Source organism: Sarcophilus harrisii, chromosome 2, assembly GCF_902635505.1.
Source record: "Sarcophilus harrisii chromosome 2, mSarHar1.11, whole genome shotgun sequence".
NCBI lineage: Eukaryota > Metazoa > Chordata > Mammalia > Dasyuromorphia > Dasyuridae > Sarcophilus > Sarcophilus harrisii.
In genome coordinates this window covers 381342784-381355659 of record NC_045427.1, presented here as the reverse complement: position 1 = coordinate 381355659, position 12876 = coordinate 381342784, and the positions used below count along the sequence as shown (strand labels likewise).

Sequence of the window (12876 nt, the reverse complement as noted above, 5' to 3'; positions counted from 1 at the left end):
TATATCAAGTGGTATAACTAAAATTCTAGCTACTCTTCAAACTAGACAGTTGTAAGGTCATATAAGAGCCATAATTATTGGCTTACATGTTTTGCAGTAGCAGAGGAATCAGTAAAGCGTTTTACCAGCTTCCTTTCAGACAAAAAAAATCTGATCCCTCCTTTTTTTTTTTTAATTATAGCTTTTTATTTCCAAGATATTTTATTTACAAGATATGGGTAATTTTTCAGCATTGACCTTTGCAAAATCTTCTGTTCCAACTTTTCCCCTCCTTCCCCCCACCCCCACCCCTAAATGGCAGGTAGACCAATACATATTAAATATGTTAAAGTATATGTTAAATACAATATATGTCTACATATGCATACAGTTATTTTGCTGCACAAGAAAAATAGGACTTAGAAATAAGGTAAAAATAACCTGAGAAGGAAAACAAAAATGCAAGCAGACAAAAACAGAAGGAGTGGAAATGCTATGTTGTGGCTCACTCATTTCCTATAGTTCTTTTGCTGGGTGTAGCTGGTTCTCTTAATTATTGAACAGTTGGAACTGATTCGGTTCATCTCATTGTTGAAGAGAGCCACATCCATCAGAATTTGATCCCTCCTTTCTTGATGGGGCCATTACACATTTATTACTAAAAGACGAAAATGTCATTTACTTTTTCCAAATATAGGCCAATTTTGAGTTTCTATATTTTATATAAAATATTCACAAATTTGTTTCACTAAAAATCTATAGACACAAAATAAAATCTGTAGACATAAAATAATAAATTGGTGCAAAAAAGATGGTTCAAAAGGTTGCTGAGATATAATGAACCACTGATTATTGATTTGATAATTATTGGATAAGTTGCCCCCAAAACTCCATAACATTTATATTACTCATAATGCAAAGCTCTGGCTTAGTTCTATTCAAAAATTTATTCATATACTGCAAATACATGAAAATAGAATGAGAATACAAAAATTTATTCACATACTAGAAATATATAAAAGTAAAGTGAGAATGCAAGAGTATTTGACATCTGTATGGAAAACTTTTCTTTATTTAAAAGTTACCATCACAAAGAATTAGAAACTGAGAGGATGCCCATCAATTAGGAAATGGCTGAACAAGTTTTGGTACATTAGTGCAATGGAATACTGTTGTGCTATTGGAAATGATGTACACGATGGTTTCAGAAAAAACCTGGGAAGACTGATATAAACTGATGAAAGTGAAGTGAACAGATTATATTGTACTTGTTAATAGCAATATTTATCAATGATCAACTGTAAAAGACTTAGCTTCTCTGATAGATACAATGATCCTTAACACTTCCATAGGACTTATGGTGAAAAATGCTTTCCATCTCCACAGATAGAACTGAAGAAGCAAACTGAAGCATATTTTTTTTTACTTTATTATTATTATTATTTTTTTGCAAATCATAGTAAATGTAGAAATTTGTATTGTATGACTTTATAAGTATAATGACTATCATATTTCTTGTCTTTTCCATGGGTGAAGGAGAATGTGTGAAGGGAAAAATTTTGGAACTAAAACAAAATTTTAAAATAAAATACTATTAAAAATAGATAAACTTAAAAATACATGCTAAAACAATTAAACATGCCACCATCACAGGAATGCTAAGGACAATTGTTATGAAATGTGATGTTTTTCAGAAGTACAAAGAAGTATGTAAGAAGAACTTGTGACCATTATGGTTCTATCTAGCCTTAAATCTATTATCATCTGTCTTAAACAGAACTAAGTATGACTTTCCAATTAAAAAAGAGACATATCATTAATCACTTGACATAATTATTAATCATTTGATGTGTATGGATGATATCAAGTTAGAGAGCTCCACTCACACTTTAAATAGCCCTTTTATTTTATAGGAGATTGTCCCAATGATATTAAAAAAGTCATTTTAACTCTATGAAAAATTCTTATCATATTCCAAAGAAAGACAAATATAAGCTTTGAGTTTGAATCAAGAAGTGATATTGAACCAATGCATAAAGGCAATGTCTATACCTGGATTCCCCTAAGGTAAAACACATTGAATATAAAAATATCACAAAAGTCTCTAGTAAAATATGTTAAGAGGCTTACTGGCATCCTTAAGTCAAAACTAGAAGGGAAGATGTTGTTAAAGCAATTAGCACCAATCTTAAGGTACAATTTCAGAAATGTAAAGTAAGTCACAACAGATTTGGAACATCATCCAAATAAGGATTTGGATTTTAATATTAACGAAACAGAAAGTCTATCAGGTTTAAGATGGCTAGAGAAAGTTAATATATTCTTGACAAAAAAAGAGGAAGAGGATAGACATTCATAAATCATGTGATAAAACAGGTAAAAATTAACAGAAATATTTTTAAACAAGAAAATAGAACTTTAGTAAGAAATAGTAAAGGCTGATATTATTGAATATTTGAATGTAGCTGAAAGTATTTTATTGTTGTTATTTCTCCTTCATGTTCAAAGAAGACTAGTGACATCATGGGTTGATGTCTTGACTCATGTGCATTGGATTTATGTGAAGTGGAGTTGTGCAAAGCCATCTGTCTCAGTCTTTCTTCCAGAAGTCCAGTGGCAAGAGAAAAATCAAGATGATTGGCAATGGCCTGTGATGCAGGGGATGACCTTGGCATCTTTGATTTCTGACCAAGCTCTAAGCACTCCACATCTCCTGCTTTAGCTGCCTTCATGGCCACTGGAACACATTGTTCTCATCTTCCCATTTTGCCAAGGAAAGTCTTTTCATTTTGGGGACAGACTTAACTCAATGACAGGTTTGAAGCTTTGTCAGTTACCTTCAACCTGTTTATCCTGTCTGCTGAGATGATTTTACCAGGGAGTGTTTGCTACACATGCTACAGCTTCTTGGAGCCACAGGGAGAATTTGGTGACAGATGGACCCCAAAGGTAGATGGATAACCTTGAAAAGGGCTGGACAAACCCTCCCACCAGAGGTGTACTAATCCTCCTGAACACTCCAGAGACCCCTGAAAGTCTCTTTTACTACTCAACAGAACCTATAAAATTGTTCAAATCTAATAAGGGTATAATCAAAAGTCTATCCATGGGCAACAGCCATCAAATTAGGGAATGTCAATAAAGAAACATCAAACAAATGGCTGTCATGAGGATCTGTTTGTAAGTTCATGGATTTATGATGGCATTTTAGGACCAGGTCATCAGGCCCAATTACCAAAGCATTATCAAGGAGCCCAGACTTTTTAATGAATGTAGATTACACAAAGAAATGGTAAAAATTGTATAAGATATGTGTTTAACACACCTTAAAGCACGCTGTTAAAAAAAAAAAAGTAGTTCTTACTATATTCCTGGCAAGACAAAATGTGGTGATTCCAATTATATATTGGGATCTCTCTTTTTCATGGACTGACAAATATGATAGATAAATGGAGATCTGAAAATATTCTGGAGAATTTATAAGCTATTCTGGAATCATACTGTTATCATAGCTCTAACTATGGCCATAATTACTCAGACAAAACATTATTTCTCAAAAACAATATTTTAGATTGTCAACCAAATATTCAGTCTCTAAGCCACCTGGAACAAAAGACTTTGGAGATAGAGATGTGAGTAAGAGGCTTAAAATCACAAGGAAACAGGATGAAGTTCCCATCACCCCATTATTCCTGTCTGCTATTGTAATTGTGAATGCTTGCAGAGATTCGTCAAAGAAGCTTATATCCTAATATTTTCTTATTTTTGTCAGAGGCAGCTAGATGGTAAAATGGATAAAGGGCTAGACCTGGAGTTAGGAAAATATGAGTTCAAAATCAGCTATTTTCGACAATTTCTAGCTGTTTGACTCCGAGAAAGTCATTTAAGCTCTGTCTTAATTTCCTTTTCTATAAATTGGGGAAAATAAACCTACCTGCCAGTGTTGTGAGTATTGAAAGAAGATATTTCTAAAGAGCTTTAAAGCACTATATAAATGTTAGCTGCTATTGTTGTTGTTTTTTGACTTTTCATGACCCCATTTGGAATTTTCTTGGCAAAGATACTGGAGTGATTTGTTATTTTCCTTTTAGATGAAAAACTGATTTTTATGGACTTCTCCAGAGTCACATAGCTAGTAAACGTCTGAGATTAAGTTTGAACTCATGAAGATAAATCTTCCAGATTTTGAACTTGGTGCTCTACCTACTTTACCACCTTGCTGCCATCTATTATTATGTTTCAATTACAAAAAAACATTGTTTTTTATCTACTTGTGCATTAGTCTCCATAGGGGTCATCAAACTTTTAAAATAGGGGTCCAGTTCACTGTCTCTCAGACTGTCAGAGGGCCAGACTATAGTAAAAACAAAAACTTTGTTTTGTGGGCCTTTAAATAAAGAAACTTCATAGCCCTGGGTGAGGGGGATAAATGTCCTCAGCTGCTACATCTGACCCGCGGGCTGTAGTTTGAGGACCTCTGCTATAAAATACAAAATAGAACAATAGCAGAATAGCAACTTTTCCCCAGAATTGTTGTTTTTTTTCTTCTGGTCTCTTTTATCTAATTTTTCTTTATGGAAAAAGATAAGAATGAGATAGTGATATGGAGTACTAGCTATAATAATTCACTATTTTTATAGTGGATATATTTCTATAACTTGCCAAGCACAGCAGGAAGAATGAGGGAATGTAGTCTGTGCATTAGTCAGAGCTGCTTTTAAAAAAATAATAAAAAGCCAGGCTCGACTGTGGTTACAGAATTTTATTTTATTTTATTTTTTTGTTTTTTTGTTTTTGTTTTTGTTTTATTTTTATTTAATAGCCTTTTATTTACAGGATATATACATGGGTAACTTTACAGCATTAACAATTGCCAAACCTCTTGTTCCAATTTTTCACCTCTTACCCCCCCCCACCCCCTCCCCTAGATGGCAGGATGACCAGTAGATGTTAAATATATTAAAATATAAATTAGATACACAATAAGTATACATGACCAAAACGTTATTTTGCTGTAGAAAAAGAATCAGACTCTGAAATATTGTACAATTAGCTTGTGAAGGAAATCAAAAATGCAGGTGTGCATAAATATAGGGATTGGGAATTCAATGTAATGGTTTTTAGTCATCTCCCAGAGTTCTTTTTCTGGGCATAGCTAGTTCAGTTCATTACTGCTCCTTTGGAAATGATTTGGTTGATCTCGTTGCTGAGGATGGCCTGATCTATCAGAACTGGTCATCATATAGTATTGTTGTTGAAGTATATAATGATCTCCTGGTCCTGCTCATTTCACTCAGCATCAGTTCGTGTAATTCTCTCCAGGCCTTTCTGAAATTATCCTGTTGGTCATTTCTTACAGAACAGTAATATTCCATAATATTCATATACCACAATTTATTCAGCCATTCTCCAACTGATGGACATCCATTCAGTTTCCAGTTTTTAGCCACTACAAAAAGGGCTGCCACAAACATTCGTGCACATACAGGTCCCTTTCCCTTCTTTATAATCTCTTTGGGATATAATCCCAGTAGGTTACAGAATTTTAAGAAGGATAAGAGAAAATTGGAGAGAATTCAGAGGACAGAGACAAAGATACACTTGATGCATGTCTTTTGTTCCAGATGGGTTGGAGAGTTTGAGTATTTGCATGAGATTATTAATTTAAAAATATTGTTTTTGAGGAAAATAATGCTTTGTCTGAGCAATTATGAGCTATGATAACTGTATGATTCCAGAATAGTTTGTAAGTTCTCTAGAATATTTTCAGGTGGTATGACAACCTTCCCTGGGATAATTAAAGCAGACAGTGGATGATCCCCTGTCAGAGAGCTATGCAGATCACAGTTTTCTCATCTATAAAAATGGAGATAAAATGATGGACATTATATCACAGTATTGTGAAGAAACAGATTTTTAAATCTTGAAGTTCTAGGTACAAATAGACATAGAAAAATAAGTATAGAAGAATTATACACACATTTGGTTTTAATAGTTTCAAACTACATGGATTGATCACTAAGACTGTGGGGACACCCTGAAGATACACATATTAACATACATAATCTATAATTATTATATTTATATTTAATTATATATTTATATACAGTATTCATATACATTTACATATTATATATATTATATTGTGATAGTCTATAATATATATCTGTGTATATATACATCCATCCATATACACATATACCCATGCATATGTACAGTAATGCTGATTATACCTACCTATGTACCCATGTATAGGTATTATTAATCTGGTAGATTTTAACTTCCTCATTGATGTCCTCAGGAATCTATGCTTTCCTTGCTGCAGGTATTCCTTTTGTATCCCCATGCAGCTCAGAGCTCCTCTCTCTTACAGTTGGTATAGTAGGGGGAAAGAACATTAGCTTTGGTGTCAGAGACAGAAGCTGTGTTCAAATTCTGATTTAGCTACTGTTATCTCTATGACCTTGAAAAATTACCTTACTTCACTTCAACATCTAGAAAATAAAAAGTTTGAGCTGGATGACCACTAAGGTCCCCTTTAGTTCTAAATCTATCATCCTATAACCCTTCTCATTCCAGTTCAATCTTACTGTCATGTTTCCTAGGGAAATAGGCAGCTGGGTAGTGTATGGATAGAAGGTTGTGCTTGGAGTGGGGAAGATCCAAGTACAACTGTGACCTCGGATCCTTACTAGTTGTGTGATCTTGGGCAAGTCACTTAATCTCGATCTGACTCAGTTTTATTAAATTAATAATATGTTAATTTCTTTATATTAATAAGTTAATAATAGCACCTACCTCCCAGGATTGTTGTGAACATCAAATAAGATATTTGTAAAGACTTTTATAAACCTAAAAGTGCTATACCAATGCTAGTGATTGTTATTCCCCTAAATCTTCATTAGTAAATCTGTTGCATATATTGCAAGCTCAGTGTCTCAGGGAGTAACAACATGGCATCCAGGCTGTCCCTCTGTTTCCTTTCATTCTTGTCATGTGCCCCCATCTTTTTCATATATTCATTTCATCAAACATTTATTAAATGAACTATGAGTTTTCATGTTATTTTCCATACCATTTCTTGTACACAGATGTCATTGATAATTGACATAGTCTGCTGCTTCCCACCCTATGATTCTCTGTTGTTCTTTGGGTAATTTCTTATTTTAATTCTTCAAAGACTGTGATGTTCCATGATTCATAGCCAGCATTCCTGGCAGGATATGTTACTGAGACACAGATGGGTTTTTGTGGCACTAAACAATTTAGGAACCTACTGAAAGCTTGGTGAACTTATCCAAATAGCTTCTAGCCTTACCATCTCCTTTTGAGTTGATGAGTAACCCACAAGGTAATTGGAAAGTTCATAGAAGCTTATTTCGCTCAAATTCAGAGACTTTACTCTCCCCCATTATCCTCCAGGCTACCTGACCCAATCCTCACTAGCCTGCTTATCTGTCATTACTCCCACATCATTGCCATCTCAATGCACTAAAAGTGTGCTTCTCCCAGCCTATTACTTTCCTCTTGGATACATTCATTTTCTTCTGATCCATCATGTCCTGACCTTGACTATTTTACCATCCTGATCCAACTATATGTATCCAGTAGAAATATCTCTGATCTGAGAATCTTGCAACAAAGGTTCTAATAGGACACTTTTCCTCTCCCATTCTTAATTTCCTTCCCTGTCAAATTAGGGGTTGGTCTTCTAAGAGACTATTTGGATGTCAATGGAAATGCTAGAAAAGGGAAGGGCAAAGAATGAGATGGATGGATAGTATCATGAAAGCAATATACATGAGCTTGACAGACTTTGGGAGATAGTAGAGGACAGAAGTGGTGTGCAATAACAATGGAGGGAATGTTAAACTGCAGGATTAGGAGGTAAGAGGCACTAGGATTCACATAAATCCTAAACAGGAGAAAGCTATTAGAGTTGTGGAGAAATACCCGAGGCAAGTGGAAGAAGATCTTCTAGGGACTCCCACTGTCATATTTACAGATGGCAAATAGTTCACTATTTGGTATATCTGGAAACTGGTCTCCAGCTGATACAGATCTCTAATGGGGGGGACCCATTACTTCTCTAAGTAATTTCAGTTATTAGTTAGTTTTCTCTTGACATCAATCCTAAATTGACTTCTTTTCAACTTTATATTCAGATTTGCCCTTCTTCATGGATTAAACAGAGAACATAAAGATAATCCTCCCTCTTGTGACTGGGCCAGTCATTTAACCCTTTTTGCCTCGTGTGGAACTTTGGGAGCCTATTTCTAGTCACATGTGGTTGAGGGGCTGGTAGAATGTGATGATAGAAACCTCTTTTAATTGGTTGAGCCAGAAGTGAGTTGATATGCAAAAGGAGCTATTCTCTGGTCTAACGCTTTCTTTTTCTTTTGACAGCACACAAGGCTGCACCAGAATGCGTTGTTCAGTGCAGAGAAGGATGGATGTCTTGATTCTCATTCATGTATTAACGAATCACCATGTATTAGTGAACATGTTATACCTCTGTTTCTAATAAGTGAGTATTTGGAGAGGAGCATGACTTAGGGGAATTGGTTGAAGGGACTGGGAACACTTAGCTTAGAGAAGAAAGGATTCAGTAGGGTGGGGACATGACAAATATCTTCAAGAATTTGAAAGGCTGAGAGGATTCTAGGAAAGTGAAGAAGGTCAGAAAATTTAGCTCTCCAAATTTCCTACACAAAAAAAGGACCAAATTTGCTTCAGACTAGCAATGGGGTAAAACAGTTGTCCTCCCAAGACAATTTTAGAAGATCCTAGGAAAGACCTCACCTCCGAGGATTGAGGCTCCAGCTGAGTGAAGTGCAAACACTTCTAAGTGACTGCAGAATCAACAAACAAGAAGCCCTAGGGGCAGCTGGATAGAGAGGCAACCTTAGTCTTGGAAACTTTCATTTGTGGGGGTCTGATGGCTGAGTAGAAAAAGATTGAAGGACTTTTTCACTATTGAGGAGTACCAAGCACAACTGTGTTGATCAGATGCACCCTGGGCTGTGGCTTCAGGGAGAAGGAGTTAGCTGGTGAGTGCAGTAACTAGGAAAAGAAACTCTCTTAGCTGTGGACATTTGCAGGAGAGCAGAGTCCCTGGTTTCATTCCAGGGCAGAGATGACAACTGTAGTTTGCAACCACAGGAAGGACCAGAGAGAACAAGACCACTTGTGGGACGTGTAGCTGGGGACTCTAGCTGTGGCTGAGGAGGGGAAAGGAGAGCCTAAGGTTGGGCCCTGAGACAGAAACTCAGAAAATAACAGTAAGAATGACCTGAGTCTTGGGGCATCATTTCCTACACTTTAGGACTACAAGTTCATTACACTAATAGATGCTAATAACAACAAATAGTTAAATAAAAATGAGTAAGTAAAGGAGAAAGAACCTAACCACAGATAGACTATGGGGATAGAGAAGATTTGGGTTCATATTCAGAGAAAGATAATGGAGCTAAAATGCTATTCTTTTTTTTTTTTTTTTTTTTTTCAGTGAGAAACATCAAATGGTCCCAAGCAAAAACAGAGTTCTTGGAAGAACTTAAAACAGACTTTAAAAATCAAATAAGAGGAAAATAATTTTTTGAAAACTAGAATTGGGCAATCAAAAAATAAAATAAAATGAATGAAAAAATAGAAGAGAAAGTGAAACATCTCATTAGAAAAACAACTAATCTGAATAATAGATTGAAGAAAAATAAGATTAGTTGTTCTATGTGAAAATTATGATAAAAAGAATCTTGATACAATATTATAAGAAATTATCAAGGAAAATTGCTCTGAAGTTCTAGAACGAGAAGCAAAGTAGAATTAGAAAAAATTTACTCATCTGAAAGAGATTCCAGGAGGAAAACTTATGGGAATATCATAGGCAAGTTTCAAATCTCTCAGGTGAAGGAGAAAATATTGGAAGCAACAAGGAACAAAAACACCGATTTGAATATCACAGAGCTACAGTAAGGATTACACAAGACCTAGCAGCTACTATGTTGAAGGCCGTGGAATACTACATTTTGGAGAGCAAAAGAATTGGGGTTATGATCAAAGATAATTTATCCAGCAAAGTTAAATATAAACCTAGATTTAAAAAAATTAACAAACTCAAAGCCTTTCAGGTTTGGGGGCAAAACCCCTAGAATTTGAGGGGAAATTTACATATAATATCCAGAAGAGAATAAGGTAAACGTTAAAGATCAATTATAAGGGACTCAATAAGATCAGCTTGTTTTACTTCATAGATATGAAAATATTAACAATAAGATTATCATCTTTATTTGGGTAATTTGAAAGAAAGGCATGGGCTGAATATGATGGAGTGATTCTAAAAAATAAAACTGTGTAGGGAGAGATAAAAAGGAGTAATTAACTCACAGAAATGATGCATAAAAGGAAAAATTGATTCAGAAAAATCTAGTAGTGAGAAGAGCTGGTAGTATTGAAATCTTACTCTTATGGGAAATAGGTTAAAGAGGGAACAATATATATATATTTAGGAAAGTATGAAAGTCTTCTAAATTCAGAAAGAAATAAGATATAGAAATACACAATATATAAATTACATGCTTATATGATAGGGGAATATATATGTGTAATATATATATATATATAAAATCCTTGTGTCTGTTTTGACAGATAGAAAATGATTGGTTGAAATATTGCTGTAGTATAGGAAATGATGAACTGGTTGATTTAGAAAAACGTGGAAAGACTTGGACTTATGAAGGAAGATGCTATCCACCTTCAAAGAAACAGATGATAGGAGGAAATAAGCATAGTGTAGTCTTAAATACATGTGTATGAGTGGATATTTGTACATATGTATATGTTTATATCTATATATGCATATGCCTGTCTCATATATACATATATACATACATACATATATATATATACATACACACATACACACACACACACATATATATATATATATATATATATATATACATATATGTACATATATATATCCAGGCTTAATTTTAGCCTTCTTTAAGATAGAGCTGGGGGAGGACGGGAAGGAAAAAATAAATAAAAAATGCACAGCAGACAACAAAAGAAAACCAAAAAGCAAAGAAAATCTGGGCAACTTTGAAAAAAATATGTAGTATTTGTTATATAGGTTTTTTTGAAATTTAAATTTATTGTTTTATATTGAATTCTCTCATGTATCTGCTGTATATATGACAGAATTTTTTTCTCTTTTTATTTTGTATTTAAATTTAAAATAAAAAATTTACCAAAAAATATTTGGAAAATTTATATGGATGAAAAATCAGGCTTGTTGTGCCTCATTTCAGAGGGCAGGAATGATGCCTGAAAGTTTCAAAGAGCCAAATTTGGAGTCCAATTTCTTAATAATTAGAGACTGTTTTGGGGAGCAATGGGTCTCCCTTGTTGCAAATCTTCAAGCAGAGGTAGCTCTTTATGAAAAAGCTGGATGAACTTTTGAGTGTTTATATTGTAAATTCCTTTTTTCTAGATATGGGTTAGTCCCTTCCATATATATAATTTTGTGATTATGTGAGCACTTCCAGTGATGGAGATTTCCCTATCTCTAGCACAGTATGGTGGGTGGAAGAACACTGTGTTTAGAATCAAAGGTTAGTATTTGAATCTTGGCTCTACTCCTTATTGGATGTAGCTGTGAGCAAACCAATCTAACCCTCAGTTTCTTCACTTTGAAATGAAGCTAATAATACCTGCACTGTTTTATTTGGCCTCTCACCTCAGGTTAAAGCAAAAACCTGGGTTGGAGAATTTCTAGGAAACTGGTAGAACTTTATTATTATGTGGTACAGTGAGATGTCAGACAAAAGCACACTCCCCACCCCTCATCCTCCCACATACAAAGTGGCATCTAACAGACAGAGGTTAATCCCAATGAATGGATGCATGAAACTCACCTGGCAGGAGAGTGAGGAAGATATATTGAGGAGGAAACATGCTCAAAAAAAAAAAAAAGGTGATGAAATCGTATATATTAATAAAGGGCTTGGTTGAGAACAGGTAATTGGTGACAGATGCAGGAACAGGCATTCCTAATCAGACTCAGATGTGGTTTTCTGCCTCACTTATCATTACCAGGCTTGGGTGAGGCTCTAGTAGGGGGAGTTTCTTTACTAGGACCACAAACCAAGTTAACTATCTAAGTCAGAACAAGAAGGATGAGTCAAGACCCTTGCAACTCGTCGAGGCTTTTATCCAATCAAAAGCTTAGAGCATTAACTACTTGACTTAGGGTCAGGGTAATAGAAAAGTACAACCTTGGCTGTCTTAGTCTGTAAGCTTTTATGAGAAATAGACCTCTTAGCCTAAGCTTGTTGGAGTCCTCTCCTTATAACAATAACATCAAATAAAATAAAGTTTACAATAATCTCATGCACTGACTACCTTAGTTTTTTGTCAGGAGCAAATGAAATAATGGATGTAAAGAAGTTAGTTAGCCTCAAAGCACCATACCAATGTCAAATATTATTGTTTCCTAACTTGTTTCATTGCTGGTCAGCAGTGGGGAAGGAACGGTAGTAATAAGAAGCCAAAGGGAACCTGGATAATTTAATTAATTTTGTAGCTAATATTTCACCATACCAATGTCAAATATGATTGTTTCCTAACTTGTTTCATTGCTGGTCAGCAGTGGGGAAGGAACGGTAGTAATAAGAAGCCAAAGGGAACCTGGATAATTTAATTAATTTTGTAGCTAATATTTATATAGCACATCAAGGTTTACAAAGTACTTTACAAATATTTTCTCATTTTATCCTCATAATAACAATGTAATTTCAATTATTATTCCCATTTTACAAATGAGAAAAGTGAGATTGACAGAAATAAAGTGATTTACTCAGAATCATACTGCTAGTATGAAATAGCTGGAATTGA

The 12876-nt window shown here is 34.6% G+C and overlaps 1 long non-coding RNA gene across 1 annotated transcript in view; it reads left to right on the top strand.

The window, feature by feature from the left end:
* The window catches only part of LOC100933963, a 34107-nt gene extending 24597 nt beyond the window's left edge, over positions 1-9510 (top strand). Inside the window, exons 2-3 of the long non-coding RNA XR_147300.4 lie at positions 8386-8506; positions 9488-9510. This is a non-coding gene — a long non-coding RNA (uncharacterized LOC100933963). The remainder of the gene's footprint in view (positions 1-8385; positions 8507-9487) is intronic.
* Positions 9511-12876: the final 3366 nt, after the last annotated feature.